This window comes from Malurus melanocephalus, unplaced genomic scaffold (genome assembly GCF_030028575.1).
Source record: "Malurus melanocephalus ecotype Western Australia unplaced genomic scaffold, MMel_1.1 scaffold_97, whole genome shotgun sequence".
NCBI lineage: Eukaryota > Metazoa > Chordata > Aves > Passeriformes > Maluridae > Malurus > Malurus melanocephalus.
In genome coordinates this window covers 511,429-517,468 of record NW_026623329.1, presented here as the reverse complement: position 1 = coordinate 517,468, position 6,040 = coordinate 511,429, and positions in this window count along the sequence as shown.

The following is a 6,040-nucleotide window of genomic DNA, read 5'->3' as shown; positions in this document are numbered from 1 at the left end:
GGAAGGCTCCAGAGAGATCTCAGAGCTTCTTCCAGTGCCAAAAGGGACTCCAGGAGAGCTGAAGAAGGACTGGGGACAAGGGACTGAGGGACAGGAAAGGAGAAATGGCTTTAAATTGACAGAGGGCAGGGTTGGATTGGATATTGGAAGGAAATTCTTCCCTGTGAGGGTGGGGAGGCCCTGGCACAGGCTGCCCAGAGAAGCTGTGGATGTCMCAATCCCAGAAGWGTCCARGGCCARGTTKTATCCAAGGKTGTCTTAGAGYAGCCTGGGACAGGGAAAGGTGTCAGGGCATTGGAATGAGATGRTTTTTAAGGTCCYTTCCAGTCMAAATCATTTTATGATTCTGATTTATTCTCTATGGGGATCAGAACAGTTCTTTCGTTCAGGTCATTCAAAATAACCCCATAAAAATTTGAGTGAAGATTTATCTCACTGTCTTAAACCATGTCACAAAAAGGGGTGTGGACATGTGCCACGCAAAAAACTCTCTAAAATAAAATAAAAATTTAAAAAAAAAGAAAAAGGAAAATGAAAAAATTGGAATACAGCAACTGTCCAGGACATGCTCTGAACATGGAGAATAAAAAAAAAAATTTTTGGATCCAGGTCAGTTCCTCACAGGTACTCAAGTAAACAGGCAGTCAAAATACCTTTAAAAGGTCTTGGCTTTATTGTGTGTGGCCGATTAATTAAATTCAATTTAGGTCATTAATGGGGCCGTTAACTTTTGGGGCTATGGGCTCTCTTTTCAGTTTGAACAGCAAAACCTAATTTTATTTGTGACTGCAGGGTTCAAGCAGAGGAAAAGGAGAGAACATGAAGCACTGTTCATTCCAAGGGGAAGTAGGCTGYTTAAATATGCAAATTGTGCTCAGAAAAGCAGAGAGAAATGGGATTGTGGAGCTTCCTGCTGTTGCTTATTAGATATGCAGATTTTTATTCCCCTKCCCAAGGTGGGATTCAGGCTGGGACAGGAATAAAAACTCTTCTGGCAYTTTCTGGGAGCATCCAGGAGGTGACAGCTTGGGGAGAATTTGAGATTCCACACAGAAAGGTGGGTGGATTTCAGTTTGGTTCCCAACAAGGATCTACAGTGCAGAAAACATCCTTGGCAAAACTCTGCAAATTCGGGGAAGTATTTAACGTAAAAAATATGAGGATCCAGTAGAAAAGCTATTTTAATTATTCTATATCATGTAAGGCTTTAAACTACACTTAGATCAGCTTTCTAAACTCCTTGACTTGTGCCACAAGGGTTGGAAACTTCTCTTTTGCTTTGGAAATTCAGTTATGACTTCTAATCCCTCATTCCAAGCAATTGGAAATGTCTGGGAGAAAGCTTGACCTGCTGAGTTGTTTCATCCTTCGCAGAAAAAAAAAATAAAATAAAAAATTWAAAAAAAAAAWAAWTTTGAAAAGCAGCAGATTAGAGAACACTTCAAGTCCCAGATAAGGAACAAACGGATAAAATTATGAATTAAAAGACAGTAGGAAGCAATTCAAAAACCAGATTTATAATRAGCAATATCCCTGCCCATGGTCAGAAGATGCTGGGCAGGTGTCCCATCCCCCAGGGGTTTTGGTGGATGTGGATTCCACATTCCTGTTTCTTTCACCCTGACACAGGAGGGAAACTCCTCGAGTCRTTTCGGTGTCTCTGCCTCCGGTATTTTCATGCCAGCCTGGTTCCGTGGGTGACTTTCTGCTCCAGTTTTCAAGCAGAAGTTCACACAAATTGATGGAGGAGGCTTTGGCACCTCCACAGGAGGAGCGAGAGAGGGAGAATTATACGGAGGAGGAGAAGTGAAACGGGCTTCRGAAAACCATAAAATTTGCATAGAAAACGGCAGCAGCTTTTTTTTTTTTTTATCTCAGGCTGAGCTTCATCAGCTGCTGGTTTTGAAGTCACCCCATTAAAGATCCTCACGGGTGGCCACAGATGTGCTGGGCTGCTTGAGGGATGCAGGGTTTGCAGCCACCTGAAAGCTTCCAAAAGGGGAGTTCAGACTTTCCCTCGGCTCCAGATTTGCCCTTCAAGCTCCCTACTCTTGAAACCAATCCTTAAAATAAAAACCAAGAGCAGATGTACATCAAACTGGCAGTACAAGGCATGAAAATCCACTGAGGCTAGGTTTTTTTTTTTTTCAGCTCAAAGATTTTTAGCTCTTAAGGTCTCAGATCATCACCTCTAACTTTAAACTTGGAGCTGAAGTTTCTAAGTTAAGAGCTACTTTTTTTTTCTTTTTTTTTTTTTTTTTTTTTTTTTTTAATTTTCTCAGGCTCTCAATATAGACAGTAGATGCAAAACTCAGTTCCTTTTCAATTTTAGTTCTTCTCTTGGGAAAAACCTGTTAGCTCAAGGTGTGGAGAGGAACTCAACTTCCCTAATAAATAAAATAACACCTCTCAGCTGCCTGATAGCAAGGGACCTGCACAGAACTTCAGGCCTGTGGTCATCCATCAAAATGAAGGAGTTTTTCCTTATTCCAAGCCCTGTCAGCTCTGGATATTTCACAAAATCACAGAATATTTTCAGTTGGAAGGAACCCAAGAGGTTCATCAAATCCAACCCTTCAGTGAATGGTCTCTACAGGATTTGTTGTCTCAGGTCTTCTCAGTGGTGCCTGGCTTAGAAGGGGCAATGCTGAAAACAGAAATAATGTAGGAAATAGATATAATATGGAAAATAATAATGGTATATAAAATAGTAATAATATAGAAAATAGAAATCATATAGGAAATAGAAATAATATAGGAAATAACTAATATAGGAAATAGAAATAATATAGAAAATAAAATTAATATAGAAAATCTTTTTCCTGACATTCCCGTAAAGGTTCTTGCATTGGAAACACAGTGACACAAGCTTCTGGAGCTTGATGTTACAAACTTCCTCAAGAGGAGTAGGACCTGACAGCAAGAAAAAAGATGTCCAGAAATATGATTTGTCAGTTTGTGCATGTGCTGATGGAGAATCCAAGTGACTGGATGGGGCTCTGAGCAACCTGGCCTGGTGGAAAGGGTCCCTGTCCATGGCAGGGGGATGGAACTGGGTGATCTTTAAGATCTTTCTAACTCAAACTCTGATTCTCTGATTCTGTGATCAGGTGCCAGAGCGACCAGTGAGAGTCCCAGCTGTGAGCTGGTGGTGTGGGGAGCAAGCTGTGATTTCCCAGGTGGGTCAAACATCTTCTCTTGGAGGAGATGGAATAWAAARAAAAAAAAAAAAAAAAAGAAAAAAAAAAGTAGAATTAGATAGAAGATGTCAGGAGAAGGAGCCAAAACCCCACAAACACCTGCAAATGTGCCTACAGCCATCTGCAACACAGATCCATCTACATCAATCCTCCCGCAGYGCTGAGGAATTTGTCCCGTTCCAGGCTGGCAGCTGTCAAGATAAATTGTTAAAAGTCGGTCTCACACACTGCCTCAAATTAAACAGTGTTTGGAAATGTGAGAGAGAGATTTCCTGAGGAAGATGCAAAAGATTCATTAACCCAAATGAGCCAAATTTTCTGGGTGAATTCTGCYGTTTTCCATTCCTCTCTGTGTGACAATGGTGAGAATGCTTTGTCCCCCTCACCTGCCCATCTTTGACGCACCCAGATCAGGTTCAGACCAGAAAGTCCCTCTCAGAATGCAGCCGTGGCATTTCACAGGATCCTCCATCTCTCACCTCCTCCAGGGAAAGCTTTTTTTCCCTTCCAGGTGAACTTTTCCATCCCAGCTCCCTCTGGCAGGTGGGTGTTCTTTGCCTGGAGTCGGTGAGGGGGCGGGAGGCACCGACAGAGAGCACAGCAGGGCTCAGGAAGGTGTTACTAGTTATTCCCACTCCCTGCTGGAGGGATTCTGCTATCATTCCCAGGAGACTCGAGATCCCTCCCATGTCCATCCTTCCTGGAATTTTATTGCTGTAGGGGATAGGAGAAGAACAGTTGGAAAAGGATGAAAAATGAGATTACTGCTCTTCTTCCCTCTTTGCCATGGCTTTTTATGAAACTGGGTGCTTTGTATCATGGAATTATTTAGGTTGGAAAAGGTCTCTGGGATCAGTGAGTCTCACCATCAACCCAACACTGCCAAGGCCACCACTAAATCATGTCCCCAAGTGCCACATCTACATGGCTTTTAAATCCCTCCCAGGATGGGGACTCCACCTCTCCTCTGGGGTCACTGTGCCACACCTCAACAACACTTTCAGAGAAATTTTTTTCTGATATCCACCCTAAACCTCCCCTGGTGCAGTTTGAGCTTCTCCCTTGAAATATAGAGCTGGAGAGCTGGAGACAAGCTCAGAGCTTTGTCCTTCCCTGTTCCATTTGCTCCTGGGTTCTCACTCCCTCTTGACAGATGGTGTTAGATACAATTATCTTCCAAACAAAGACCCAAAATTTATAGAAAACAACATTCCACCCGGGTCCTTCCTTTCCATATTCCCTGTGCCTGCAGCTCTTCTGCAGATCCTTCATCTTTCCCAAGGAGAACTGATGACTTGTCTGTTTTCACACGACATCAATTTATGGAAGTTGGTACCACCAGATCCTTAAAAGCAAGTGAGCAGTGTTCAAGAAGAGTTTTGGGCTATAACCTCAAAATCAAAAAGGAAAATAACTTCAAAAGTCACCTAAAACCTAAGTGTTTCCCTGAGTTTTGTGGCTTGCACAAGAACTCATCTTGTCACTAATAAAAAAAGAAAAAAGAAAACCAAACAAAAGAATTTCTACATTTAAAAACTCGTGATGGMAGGAGGATGAGGAAGAGAAGGTTTTGATCCATCACACCTTCTTCATCCATTTTGTTATGGCTATTGAGACCTGAGCATCCTCAGAGGGATCAGCCGCCATGGCAACACTGGTGCAGCAAAACAAAAATTAGGGATGGGAAGGTGGTTCCCAGCCTCCACAGGGCAACACCCTTTTCCTAGAAAACCCACTACAAACCTTTTATGGCATCTGTTGGCCTTTCAGGAGGACAGGAAGGAGCTTGCTGAAAGCTGTTCCATATTGACTGGTATGAACCTTGGAATTTTCTTTTCTTTAACCAGTTTAAACCCCTTCCTTACAATTCTGACCTCTGTCTCAACCCCAAATTCCTCATCCTTGKTGTTTACAACTTCCGGATCCACACCATCAACACTCAACATCAACAACCTCTGCCATRACAGGCAAAATATTCCAAGCTTTTCCCATCTCTGACAGCCTCTCCCTTCCCAGATGAATCCCAAAATCCTTCCTGGCCATTTAAAATGTTCTGTACCAGTGGTGACCCAGGATCCTGGTCTCCCATCAATCATCCACTTTCCCACACTCTTTCCTCACTATTCACCTCATCTTGCAGCGTTCCGAGACGATCTGTCCTCTCCTTTCTCATCACTCCCACCTCCCCATTTCCGCCCCAGTTTGAGGTGAATCCACCTGAAAGCCCCAGGAGTTTCTCAGGAACAGCCTGCTGAGCACAGCTCTGTGACGCTGGTGCCGGCATTGTGAGAGCTGTGTTTTCCTGGATAGCACGACTGTTCCTAATTCTTTCAAATAAAAGGAATTAGAGACGGCGGACTCRAGAGGTGTATGAGTAATCCAGCATCATCCCTGGGGACACGTGCTGGGATAAYACACAAAAACAAGCTGGGAACACAGAGTGCTTTCTCCTGCAAGCTGATTCTTCCCACATTCTGGGGAGGGAAGTGTCAGTGCTGCAGTGAGGGAAACTGAGGCACAGCGATGTGATTGGCAGAGATCACTCAGCTGATTTGGTGGAGAGCCCAGGGCAAGGCTCTTCATCATCTGTTTGGGTTGCAGCTGCCTGAATTATGCATTAAAGCTCGATTTATTTGTATAAGAGAAAGACAAGATTGTGAACTCCATTCTAGGGAAGCTGTGCAAGGAGCAGCTGAAGGCATTTGTTCTGTTCATCTGGAGAAAGGGAGACTGAGGGGAGATCCCATAATGGTCCAAAACTTCCACATGAGGGGAAGAGGAGGGGTGGACACTGATCTCTGCTTTGTGATGGAACCTGAGGGAATGGCCTGAAGCTGTGT